We start from the raw sequence: 14491 nt of genomic DNA, 5'->3' as shown, positions 1-14491 counted from the left end.
TTGTTTGAATAACCAACAGGCACAGCATTGTGTCAAATGCAACTATTAAGAAACTGATTACATTTAAAAAAAATGCAATTGCAGAAGTACATTTATGATAGGAAAATGTAACAGATGTCATACTAAAGGTCCCTTCCCAGACAATATTAGTGGAGGAGAACTCTGCTTTTACATGCAGCGATCTCCTCCAGAGTATGGGAAAGAACGATCGCTAATGCCATCGCTCTTCTCCATATCGACAGTTTGTTTGCCGACAGGAGATTGTGATTACATAGCCCCATCTGCTGCTGACAAATGATGATTTTTGCGTACGCACAAATGATCAAGTGTTTTTCTTGTCGGCGGTACATATACACCTCCAGATAATTGCTAACCAGCGTTACTATGAATGCTCGTTAGCGATTATCTTAAGATTCTCAACCTGTGTAAAGGGCCCTTAAGCTAACTCATTTAATGCCATAAGCTAGTATTACACTGGCAGATTGTCATCCAGATCATCAGTGACAAGCGTTGATAGTAATCGTTAGTGATTATCTGGCAGTGTAATACTGCCGCCGATTACCTGATGAATGAACAAACGCTCATTAATCGGGCATTCCAGATTTTTAAATCATTGTTTGACCATGCAGATTGTGCTGTCTAATCATGATCTCCTGCCGGCAAACAATTTGTTAGTATGGGGATGAGTGATGGCATAGAGATTGCTTCTCCCCATACAGTGGAGGAGATTGCTGCATGAAATAGCAGCAGTCTCCTCCACTAATGAGCAGTCGAGTGTCGGGAATGTTAATAAATAGTAGTATATACTTTAACCCCTTCAGTACCAAGCCACCTTTCACCTTGAGTCCCATGGCAATTTTTGAAAATTTGAACTGTGACACTTTATGTGGTAATTACTCTAGAACGCTTTTGCTTCCATGCGATTCTGAGATTGTTTTCTCGGAACACATTGTAATTTCATGTTAGTGATAAATTTGAGTCAATATGTTTCACCCTTATTTGTAAAAAAATCCCAAATTTACAAAAAACTTTAAAATTTTAATTTCTCTGCTTTTAAGGTAGAGAGTGATCCCTCATAAAAGAGTTGTTACTTTACATTTCCCATATGTCTACTTTATGTTGATATAATTTTGAAAACTGAAAACATTATTTTATTTTTTAGGATATTATAAAGCCTAGTATTTTAGATGCAATTCTTCTAATTTTTAATTTTTTTTCCAAAATTCACTTTTTGTGAGTCATATTGTGAGGCTTACATAGTAGAAACCACCCATAATAGAAACTACTTTTCAAGTTAATTAAAACTGATTTTATAAACTTTGGTAACCCTGAAAGGAAAATGGTGGTAAAATTTCAAAATTCAAAATTTTTGAAGATTTTCCATTTTTATCTAATTTTCTATTTAAACTGCTGTATGGGCACACGGCAGGGCACAAAAGGGAAGGAGCAACATATGGTTTTTGGAGAGCAGTTGTCGCTATGATAATTTTAAGTTGGCATGTCACTTTAGAATACCCATTAATGCACCCCTACAGTAGAAATTCCCAAAATGTAAACCGATTTTGGAAACTACAGGATGAGGTGACAGTTTTATTGGTATTATTTTGGGGTACATATGATTTTTGATCACTCAATTTTATGCTTTCTGTGGTAACCAAAAATGGCTGTTTTTGCACAGTTTTTTTTTTTTTTTCTTTTTACAAGGGTTCACGTGACAGAATAGTTTGTTAATTTGTTATTTTTTGTTTCAGTTTTACATAATAAAGCATTTTTTAAAATAAATCATGTTTCATTTTCTGAAATCCATATTATTATTATTTTTTTCTACCAATTGTCTTGTATAGGGGCTCGTTTTTTATGGGAAGAGTAGATGGTTTTATTGTTAATATGTGCTTTTTTTGATCGTTCAATATTACACTTTTTGTGGCAAGATGACCAAAAAATGGCTGTTTGGCCCAGTTTTTTCTTTTTTTTTTTTATGGAATTTACCTGAGAGGGTAGAGCATGTGATATTTTTATAGAGCAGGTTGCTATGGATGCAGCAATACCAAACATGTCTATTTTTTTGTTAAGTTTTACAAAGTAATAGCATTTAAAAAAAAAAAAGATCTTGTTTTGTGTTGCTGTTTTCTGCAAGCCATATATTTATACTTTTTTTTACGCCAATCATCTTGTGTAGAGAGTTGTTTTTTGCAGAGAGAGGCGATGGTTTGATTGGTACCATTTTGGGGTACATATGACTGTTTGATCGCTTGGTATTACACTTTTTGTGAGGGAAGGTAAACAAAAAATTGCTGTTTTTGCAGTTTTTATTTGTATTATAGGTTCACCTGACAGGGTGAATCATGTTATATTTTTATAGAGCTGGTCGTTATGGACGCCATACCTAATATGTCTGTTTTTTTACACTTTTATATGTTTTTATTGGGGGTGTTTTTTTTTTTACTTGATACTTTTATTTTTTTAATTATGAAATATACTTTTTTACTTTTTATACACTGACAGTTGCCTAGGAGATCACCTAGGCTTCTGCTTTCTCAGCCATTAGGTCCCCGTCACCGTAGCATGGGGACCTGATGGAGATGTATAGAGAGCGCTGACTGCGGTATGAAGGGGAAAATACACTGATGCCGGCGTATACAGCAGGAGATCAGCTGTCAGTGACAGCGGGGCCCATGCCACTGATCAGGCTGTCGCAGGTCCTGCATCCACACTATATGTGAGCTGTACCTGACTCAAGTCATGTCCTGCAGCCCCGAACAGATACGGCACTGGTATCCTACAGGTTAAGGGCATTATTAGACTGCATGATTCTTGGGCCAATTATCAGGAAGAAGTGTTCACATGAACATCCGTTACCAATAATTATCCCATATAATCAAGCAGACAATCAGTCAATGGAAGAGCAAACACCCATTGGCAAATGGCCATCTTTCATCAGGCTGAAAGATGTCTGATTATAAGCAGTTACTTTATAGCGCATTTCCAAAATATAAAAACTATAGAAATGATCCTTGAAAGTATAGTATCAGCAGCACATCTTCTTGAGTAATCAGTTATGTGCTGCCAATAATCAACAGAACTGAATGATGGAGGAACGACTGCGGTAGCAATAATTTCTCCAATATTCAGTATGCATCAGCCTGTGTAATCAGGCCGATACAATCGTCAATCGGCGCTCGCACTGCCTGAACATTGGGAAGTGTAGTGCAGCCCTAATACCGCCCATACACATTCAATAGCTGTTGGCCAAATGAACGCTTGACCAATGGCTATCTCTCCCAACTTCCCTGTACACATACACATTTGCCTTGGCTGAACGTGTATGAGTGTTCTATGGGGAGAGCAGAGAAAGCTGCTGTCAGACTCTTCTAGTGGCAGCTTATCTCACTGGAGAACAAAAGGATCAGGCCAAAATATTCATTCACCAACTCCTTGTTTTTTATGACATCATCTGTCAGGGTAGAGTCGGGAGCTCAGGTCAGTGTCAGCTAAACCAGACGTTCTCGGTGGGTTCAGCAGACAAAAGACTATTGTGAATCACCACCTTAAGACATAACTTATATATGTAGCCTAGCCATTGGTTATGTAATTATATATCTGGCAACTCTGTCCCCTGATACTGTAAGATCATTAAACAAATTGGTATGTTATTTATATGAAGGAAAACAGATAAACAGAGATAAGAAACCTATTAAGCCATTTACCCTGAAGTGAAATAAATCATTAGACAGGTAAATATCCAACATTTCAAATCCTTGCCTACCTGTCCCCATAGACATGAGACTGTTTATGGAAGAATCCATGAGATTCTTCTATAGAAGTCCTGATGTGTGGCTACACTATAAGAATTATTTATTAGAATTTTGCCCCTTTGCTAACAATATACTAGATCAATAAGTGGGAAAACTTTTTTTTATCTTGCATAGTTAGATAATGAGATAAATAATGAATAAATGATACCCTCTTACATGTGCACTCAAGATTCAGCTAAACATGCATGTGTTGTGAATGTGAGAGGGGAGATGGTGTTGCCAGACCCCTCTGTCGGGTTGGCTTAACTCCCAAGAACAAAAGAATGAGACAGTTGAAATCCTATCATCTGATCTTTATCTCCTCTGACATACAGGTTCTTCTCAAAAAAATTAGCATATTGTGATAAAGTTCATTATTTTCTGTAATGTACTGATAAACATTAGACTTTCATATATTTTAGATTCATTACACACCAACTGAAGTAGTTCAAGCCTTTTATTGTTTTAATATTGATGATTTTGGCATACAGCTCATGAAAACCCAAAATTCCTATCTAAAAAAATTAGCATATCATGAAAAGGTTCTCTAAACGAGCTATTAACCTAATCATCTGAATCAACTAATTAACTCTAAACACCTGCAAAATATTCCTGAGGCTTTTAAAAGCTCCCAGCCTGGTTCATTACTCAAAACCGCAATCATGGGTAAGACTGCCGACCTGACTGCTGTCCAGAAGGCCATCATTGTCACACTCAGGCAAGAGGGTAAGACACAGAAAAAAAATTCTGAACGAATAGGCTGTTCCCAGAGTGCTGTATCAAGGCACCTCAGTGGGAAGTCTGTGAGAAGGAAAAAGTGTGGCAGAAAACGCTGCACAACGAGAAGAGGTGACCGGACCCGGAGGAAGATTGTGGAGAAGGACCGATTCCAGACCTTGGGGGACCTGCGGAAGCAGTGGACTGAGTCTGGAGTAGAAACATCCAGAGCCACCGTGTACAGGCGTGTGCAGGAAATGGGCTACAGGTGCCGCATTCCCCAGGTCAAGCCACTTTTGAACCAGAAACAGTGGCAGAAGCGCCTGACCTGGGCTACAGAGAAGCAGCACTAGACTGTTGCTCAGTGGTCCAAAGTACTTTTTTCGGATGAAAGCAAATTTTGCATGTCATTCGGAAATCAAGGTGCCAGAGTCTGGAGGAAGACTGGGGAGAGGGAAATGCCAAAATGCCTGAAGTCCAGTGTCAAGTACCCACAGTCAGTGATGGTCTGGGGTGCCATGTCAGCTACTGGTGTTGGTCCACTGTGTTTTATCAAGGGCAGGGTCAATTCAGCTAGCTATCAGGAGATTTTGGAGCACTTCATGCTTCCATCTGCTGAAAAGCTTTATGGAGATGAAGATTTCATTTTTTAACACGACCTGGCACCTGCTCACAGTGCCAAAACCACTAGTAAATGGTTTACTGACCATGGTATTACTGTGCTCAATTGGCCTGCCAACTCTTCTGACCTGAACCCCATAGAGAATCTGTGGGATATTGGGAAGAGAAAGTTGAGAGACGAAAGACCCAACACTCTGGATGAGCTTAAGGCCGCTATCGAAGCATCCTGGGCCTCCATAACACCTCAGCAGTGCCACAGGCTGATTGCCTCCATGCCACGCCGCATTGAAGCAGTCATTTCTGCAAAAAGATTCCCGACCAAGTATTGAGTGCATAACTGAACATAATTATTTGAAGGTTGACTTTTTTTGTATTAAAAACACTTTTCTTTTATTGGTCGGATGAAATATGCTAATTTTTTTAGATAGGAAATTTGTGTTTTCATGAGCTGTATGCCAAAATCATCAATATTAAAACAATAAAAGGCTTGAACTACTTCAGTTGGTGTATAATGAATCTAAAATATATGAAAGTCTAATATTTATCAGTACATTACAGAAAATAATGAACTTTATCACAATATGCCAATTTTTTGAGAAGAACCTGTATACTTTGGGAGACAGTTGAGAAGTCACCATGTGAATTAGATAATTGGCCTATCCTGATAAAATTGGTGGGTTGGCTGACATACATCTAATGTATATGACCAACATCCATCAGTAGAAAGAGATACAGCAAGCATCTATTGTGATGGCCCCAATGATCCCAACATTGCAGAGTAATCGTTAGGTTTACCCAAACTAATGGCAACATTTAATTTGCAGCTATAAATCTATATATAAAGGCACAGTGAAATGTTGGAGCCCATCCTTAGCATTCAGCAATGGGGAGCATGCCTTGTCAGCATCTTCCTAGCTACGGAAGATGCTAACAAAAAAATTAAAACTGAAAAAAAATACACATCTGCAATTCCCTCAATTAACCTAATGGCTCACTTATAGCTGCTAAAAGTAATAGGCACTGTACACTTGCATATATGTATGTATAAGGCTGCAGGACCACCCTCAAGCCAGCAGAGGGTGCTGGGCAGATGTATGCAGCAAACCAGAGGAACCCAGGACCCGGGGAGAGAGGTAGATGTGTGCTGTGTGAGCAGGGCTGGTGCCCCCTTGACTCCACCCATTGACCACACCCCTTTACCCGCCCCTTTTTCAGCCACCTATTGCATGTAACATTTAACTATGGTCGTGTACCCTGTGCCAGTTTATGGTCATGTACCCTGTGCCAGTCTGACTATGGTCGCGTACCCTGTGCCAGTCTGACTATGGTCATGTATATATAATATCCAGTCATTGTCTGCCACCTAGTACCATCCCAGTGATGCCAATCACTCTGCGCTGTTCAGCAGGTTGGCACACCAAACATGAGCCGTGTCACCTATTCACTGCCAGGCGCCATTCAGCCACTGTCTGAAATACTGTGCCACCAGGGCAACATAAAACAGTATGCTGCCTTGTGCCCTCTGCCAGTCTGGCACTGTCCTTCACCCTGTACCATTCATAGCCCTTTAGACAGTCTATGCCACCTATTAGGCTCCATGTGCCACTGCTGGGCACCCTGTGCCAGTCAGAATCTATGGCCCCTAGTCAAGCAGCAGGTGTGCCCTGACCCCTGTACACAAGTGTGTGCCACCCTGCTGCCAGTCACTGTCCTGCAGCCTCTGACACTCTAGTGCAGGTTGTCAGAGTGCGGTTGCCAGGGGTGCTCACCAGGTTCTGCTCCTCACTGTGCTCCAGGTCCACATTGCCTTGGCTCTTGCCAAGTTCATGTGTCTTCGGCGCTTGATCCCGCAAAACCCACCTCTGGAGGTCACTGGTCTCGCGGGATTGTGCTCCCGAAGTCAAGGATTTTTGTCAACACAAGCAAATTTATATTTTGGCGCCCCCCCCCCCCCATCATTTCACATTTCTGCCCCTCATGATTCATGTCCATTTTTTGCCCCTCATGATTCATGTGCATTTCTTGCCACCCCCATCATTTCACATTTCTGCCCCTAATGATTCATGTCCATTTCTTGCCCCCCCCCCCATCATTTCACATTTCTGCCCCTCATGATTCATGTCCATTTTCTGCCCCTCATGATTCATGTCCATTTCTTGGCCCCCCATGTGCTAATATCATAGTGCCATCCTCTCCCCCTGCCCCCTAATGTGCCAGTATCAAGTGCCTCTCTCCTCCCCCTCCATGTGCCAGTATCATGGCGCCAATAGCCCCCCTCCCCCGTGGCAGTAAAGTAACAGTCCGGTATTTAAAAAAAAAAAAAAACACTTTCAGAAAAGTTTGTCCTGGGATTCAAACTCACAACGTCTACACATCAGAGGCAAGGCATTTACCATCACAGCTATGAAAGCTGTCTAGCTAGTTACTTAAAAAAAAAATATAAGACTTCTACTGTAGGTAACTTTGATATCTAGTGTACATCCATACACATGACAGCTGCCCCAGTACACAGTGTATCGAATCCCAGGACAAACTTTTCTGAAAGACAGTCTAAATGAGGTTTAAATACACCAGGGTCTTGTAGCTGAACAAACTCATACTCGCAGAGCATCTGGCTGGCAAGTACAGGAACAGAAGGAGTGAAGGGAAGGAGATATTGTAGGGGGCGGGGCGCAGGCAGTGTCTGGGAGCTACTGCTTGGGATTCAGACTCCTGCTGGCGCCCCCAGGCAGAGTGCACTCTACGCGGTGCCTGAAGGCAGGGTTAATCTCAGGATGTTGGAAACCCTGAGAGACTACATGTAAGAGAGAGGGAGACTCCCCTCACACAGGTGTGTGGCTGAAGGCAGGGTTAATCTCAGAATGTTGGAAACCCTGAGAGACTTTGTGTAAGGGAGAGGGAGACTCCCCTCACAGAGGTGTGTGGCTAAAGGCAGGATTAAGCTCAGAATATTGGAAACCCTGAGAGACTACATGGAAGAGAGGGGGGGACTCCCCTCACACAGGTGTGTGGCAGCCTGAAGGCAGGGTTAATCTCAGAATGTTGGAAACCCTGAGAGACTACATGGAAGCGAGAGGGAGACTCCCGTCACAGAGGTGTTTGGCTGAAGGCAGGGTTAATCTCAGAATGTTGGAAACCCTGAGAGACTACATGGAAGCGAGAGGGAGACTCCCGTCACAGAGGTGTTTGGCTGAAGGCAGGGTTAATCGCAGAATATTGGAAACCCTGAGAGACTACATGGAAGAGAGGGGGGGACTCCCCTCACAGAGGTGTGTGGCAGCCTGAAGGCAGGGTTAATCTCAGAATGTTGGAAACCCTGAGAGACTACATGGAAGCGAGAGGGAGACTCCCCTCACAGAGGTGTGTGGCTGAAGGCAGGGTTAATCTCATAATGTTGGAAACCCTGAGAGACTACATGGAAGCGAGAGGGAGACTCCCGTCACAGAGGTGTTTGGCTGAAGGCAGGGTTAATCGCAGAATGTTGGAAACCCTGAGAGACTACATGGAAGAGAGGGGGGGACTCCCCTCACACAGGTGTGTGGCAGCCTGAAGGCAGGGTTAATCTCAGAATGTTGGAAACCCTGAGAGACTACATGGAAGCGAGAGGGAGACTCCCGTCACAGAGGTGTTTGGCTGAAGGCAGGGTTAATCGCAGAATGTTGGAAACCCTGAGAGACTACATGGAAGCGAGAGGGAGACTCCCCTCACACAGGCGAGCTTTCATTTCCAGTTGAACTCTGGTGAATAAGCAGTTTCTTATTTTACATTAACATTGTTCACTGTTAAATATAAACTAGCAATCTCACAGAATCAGAATTCTGTATAAAAAATATAGTAGCCTATTATTTCCGTAGAAGACTGATCCATGATAAATGGCTGCATAAGCGCTCCTTTGCTCTGTGCTGCATGATGTATGATGTAGTAACATGACTTGATAGAGATCAATTCATATCGTATGAAACAAAATATTCAAACCCAGTAGTTTTAAATAAAGTGACAGACCGCAATTATATAAAGAAATCATTTTCATGGCTCATCATGATCCATCAAAACTGGAAAATGCAGACAGATTTCAGATAAACTCCAGTACTGTACAAGGGCGTGTTAATGCTTTGTTAGAGAGGGACACTTATATGGTATCAGATTCTATGTGGAAATCAAAGCCACTCATTTTATCTATAGGGGCCTATACATAATGCACCCATACTTGCATGCTACTATTGTCCATATTACTAAAAAACATACAAATATCAATTTATTTCTAGCTTTTGCAAGCGAATGAATTGTCACGCTCCACATGCTCACCACTATGTCTTTCACCCTGACAGAATGCAAATTCAAAGTCAGCTATCGATACTCACAAGGAGAGATTTATCAAATTCCATTTTCCAAAGTAAATCTGATTGGCAACTAAGAAAGTTCTACTTTACACCAGTTTGATAAATCTCCCCCACTGACTGCACTATGTTACTTGACTGCACCCAGTTGAGCAAATAAACAGTCCTTAAATTTATGCTATTTAACCACTTCCTTACGTTGTGATTTTCCATTTTTTTTGTGTTTTTATGTTTCACTCCCGGCCTTCCTGGAGCCATAACTTTTATATCTTTGCTTTCACATAGCCTTATGAGGGCTTATTTTTTGCAAGACAAGTTTTACTTTCTAATGCCGTTTAATATTGCATTCAATATAGCAGGAAGCTAGAAATAGAACAAAATGGGGTGATATTGGAAAAAAAACACACAATTCCACTACAGTTTTATGGGTTTTGTTTTTATAGTGTTCCCTGCACAGTAGAAATGACCTGCTCTCTTTATTCTCTGGGTCAATTCAATTATAGTGATACAGCATTTATATATTTTTATTGTTTTCTTGTAACATCTGACCATAGCATCTGAGGGGTTAAAAGTCTGCAATATCGCAAAGATCGCAAATATTAGCCTCTGGTGTTTGCTGTATGAAACAGCAGGCACCCGGCAGCTGTGGTGCCAGCTCTACACTGGAGCTGGCCTAGAGCCAGGTATGCAAATATTTGCATCCTTAACCACTTCCAGACCAGGCCATTTAACCCCCTCCTGACCAAGCCTAATTGTGTGAATTTGACATACTGTATGTCAATTTATGTGGTAATAGCTTCCACTTATCCCAGCCATTTCATGTTAGTGGTGAATTAGAGTCAATATATTTAACTTTTATTTAAAAATAAATAAAAAAATACCCAAAATCTGGAAAAATTCACTATTTTCTAAATTTGAAATTCTTTGCTTTTAAGACACATAGTGATACCTCATAAAATAGTTATTAAATAATAACCATATACTACTATGCTGACATCCTTTTGGTAATGTAATTTTTTTTTTTTTAGGACGCTAGAAGGCTTAGAATTTTATAAGTGATATTTAAAAGTTTCAATAACATTTCCAAAATTAACTTTTTTAAGGATCATTTCTGATTTGGAATTATTTTGTGGGGCTTACATATGGAAACCACACATAAATGACCCCATTCTAAAATTTACACCCCTCAATTTATTCAGAACAAATTTTAGAAATTTTGTTAACCCTTTAGATGTTCAACAATGGAGGTGAAATTATAAAATGTTCCTTTTTTTGCAGATCTTCCATTTTAATCCTTTTTTTGTTCTTGCAACACAGCAAGGGTTAATAGCAAAACAAACCTCAATATTTATTAAACAATCACAATCAAAGATATTAAAGGTTCAGTCACACTTGTTGAGCAAATAAAAAGTGATTCCTATGGGATGCTTAGAATAAAAACAAAAAATATTTAATCTCAATATAACACATTAAAAATGGGCTAAAACAAGCTCAAAAGAAATGTTCGAGATTCGAAAATATTTAATATAAACAAAGGAATTGTGAAGAGAGATGGTGGAACGTATGGGGAAGATGGAGTTTTTAGGTTACCACTCTACACTCCATTAGTGATTTGCCCCGGTTTCATCTACGGTGGGCGCTAGGTGACGTATCGCAAGGGGAGGGAGGGGGGGTTGGATGGAGTAGTCTTAATTTGGGGGATTAAAATGGAAAAAAATTTGAAATAATCTATTTGTATGAAAAATATTACAAAAACACAGAAATAGTGGCAAATCTGGGGGAGCTGCTCAACCCCTAACACTGTAGCGTGTTTTTCATTGGGGGAGCAGCCCCACCGCATGTGGACCGCAGCAAACGACTATCCCCAGCAAAAAATATTTTGCATACGGTGGAGGATGTCGGCGCGGTCCACATGCACCACAAAGGCATCCTACACAAAATGGAGCATTGTGCGGATGAAAATATAATCATAAATCACAGAAAAAATGCACCACACGGATATGCCACTGACTATACTGGCTAGTCATAAATGCAGATATTAAAAGCTGAGACTTTTGCCAATATATTCCTGTCAGGAAGATATCGGAGCCCCAAGCACCACGTCACGGTTCCCAGCATGGCAAGGGGTCCTACCACTACGCTACCTATGGTGTGAACAAGGTCTGAAGGTGATGTAATCCAGCTCACAGCCAAGCTTCCACACAACCGCCTAGCAGGACAACTAGTGCAATGTGAACAAAGCCAGACTGTAAGCCACACCCATATCAGACCATGTAATGGAGGCTACCAGGTGCAAAGAGTGTTTGAATGCCAGGTGAAGGCACATACACTACATGTAAAACAAGACAAAAACACAGAAATAGTGGCAAATCTGGGGGAGCTGCTCAACCCCTAACACTGTAGCGTGTTTTTCATTGGGGGAGCAGCCCCACCGCATGTGGACCGCAGCAAACGACTATCCCCAGCAAAAAATATTTTGCATACGGTGGAGGATGTCGGCGCGGTCCACATGCACCACAAAGGCATCCTACACAAAATGGAGCATTGTGCGGATGAAAATATAATCATAAATCACAGAAAAAATGCACCACACGGATATGCCACTGACTATACTGGCTAGTCATAAATGCAGATATTAAAAGCTGAGACTTTTGCCAATATATTCCTGTCAGGAAGATATCGGAGCCCCAAGCACCACGTCACGGTTCCCAGCATGGCAAGGGGTCCTACCACTACGCTACCTATGGTGTGAACAAGGTCTGAAGGTGATGTAATCCAGCTCACAGCCAAGCTTCCACACAACCGCCTAGCAGGACAACTAGTGCAATGTGAACACAGCCAGACTGTAAGCCACACCCATATCAGTCCATTACATGGTCTGATATGGGTGTGGCTTACAGTCTGGCTTTGTTCACATTGCACTAGTTGTCCTGCTAGGCGGTTGTGTGGAAGCTTGGCTGTGAGCTGGATTACATCACCTTCAGACCTTGTTCACACCATAGGTAGCGTAGTGGTAGGACCCCTTGCCATGCTGGGAACCGTGACGTGGTGCTTGGGGCTCCGATATCTTCCTGACAGGAATATATTGGCAAAAGTCTCAGCTTTTAATATCTGCATTTATGACTAGCCAGTATGAAAAATATTAGTAATATTTATTTATTAATAAATAAAGTAAAAAAAAAATATATAATAATAATAATAATAATAATAATAAAAAATGGGCTAAAACAAGGGAGCCCACTCCCTCAAAAGAAATGTACTGCAGGACTGATACAGGTATCAGTCTCACAGTACATTTCTGTTTTGTTCCGTGGCCATTATCTGTTACCCAGTGAAATACTGGCAAGCAACGCTGGTGAGCCAGTAGGTGTCATACACCTCCAGTCCCCCACATCCTATCGGATAAAACGGCTTGTGGCACATCATTTCTCACTATGTTTGCCTTCCTCCTCTTATGGAGCAATCGCTCAATGTGATGAATCGCATGCCCGTTTCTCCAGCAAGAGAGCATCCACTGTCTATCTAAAAGCAGGCGGTGTATAAGGGGAATTTACCATCAAATGTGCCCCTCATGTTTAGGTGGTTGATTCTGAGGTAGCTGGATTTCCTCTGTAAGAAATCTATGGTGCATACTATTGTTTTACCTATCCCCATGGATTGGAGGTGAATGGGTTCTAATGAGAAGTTATTTGAATGCGCACCCATTTCTGGCTGGTTTACTCTAGTTTAAGTGTAGCATCAATATGACATATTGCTGAACCATCGAGATATGCCATCACCAACAATATTCAGCTACGTTTCTCCAATGCCAGGTTACTTATCCGCCGTTTGGTCCCTCCTGATTGGATTAGATTGGATGGGCTGATTGGATGAGATTAGTACTCGCCTTTTTCTTAGGCGTCTGTGTGACCAATATTAGAACACAGTGTCACTAGTGCCGGGGGAGAGACCTGTACGGCACTCCCCATTTCTGGCACCCTATAGGTGGGACCTACAAGGGTTTAAATATTTAGAATTGCGATGAATATGGCGTGCGCGCTAATGCCTTTATAAACCAAGTGCATCTTTTATCTAGGTCTATCTATGAGGGCTCCTGATGAACATACAGGAAACGCGTAGAGCCTTAGTATAGGGTGTGGATGACTAGCAGTGGTAGAAGTAAAGTTTAGCAACCTCACCTCCAGCAGCTACAAAAGGGAGGAGTAGAGTTTACAGAGACAGCGGTTGTTTCAATGCTCAGCTAAGGAAGTAGGCTCCCTTGTTTTTGCCCATTTTTATTATGTTATATTGAGAATAAATGAATATTTATTACCTTGATTCTGCAGTTTAAAGAAACACCCCATATGTGGTCATAGACTGCTGTATGGGTACACTGAAGCGCTTAGAAGGCAAGGAGTGCCATATGATTTTTGGAGAGCAGATTTTACTGTATGGTCTTTGGGCGCCATGTTGCATTGGAAGAGACCCTGAGGTAACCCTACAGTGGAAACCCCCCAAAAGTGTCCACATTTTGGAAACTACACCACCCAAAGAATTTTTAAGGGGTGCAGTGAGCACTTTGACGTAACAAGTGCTTCATAGAATTTGGTGCTTTAGGCTTAACTTTCTTTTTCACAAGGAGTAAAAGGAGAATATCACCTTACAATTTTCTACCCATTTCTCCTAAAAACAAAAATACCACATTTGTGGTCGTAAACTGTTTGGGGATACACCAGGGCTCAGAAGGGAAGAAGTGGCATTTGGATTTTCTAACATGGAATTTGCTGAAATGAATTTTAAGGGCCATAACTTTTTTTTATTTTTTTGTTCATTTAGCTGTGTGAGGGCTATTTTTTTGTGAGATAAGTTGTATTTTTACTGCCACCAATTCGGGATACATTTGGCTTTCTAATGGCTTTTTTTGGGAGGTGAGATTTTAATTTTGTCAGTGTTATTTATTTTTATTTTTTATGGCGTTCACTTAATGGGATAGATCATGTGACATTGTTATAGAGCCGATCCTTACGGATATGGCGATACCAA

At 41.2% G+C, this 14491-nt stretch overlaps 1 pseudogene; it reads right to left on the bottom strand.

Annotated features, from left to right (window-relative positions):
• Positions 1-2840: 2840 nt before the first annotated feature.
• LOC122925243 lies at positions 2841-3030 on the bottom strand (annotated as a pseudogene).
• Positions 3031-14491: the final 11461 nt, after the last annotated feature.

Source organism: Bufo gargarizans, chromosome 1 (genome assembly GCF_014858855.1).
Source record: "Bufo gargarizans isolate SCDJY-AF-19 chromosome 1, ASM1485885v1, whole genome shotgun sequence".
Classification (NCBI taxonomy): Eukaryota; Metazoa; Chordata; class Amphibia; order Anura; family Bufonidae; genus Bufo; species Bufo gargarizans.
Note: the sequence above shows the minus strand (reverse complement) of the source record. Positions and strands in the feature narration are given on the sequence as shown.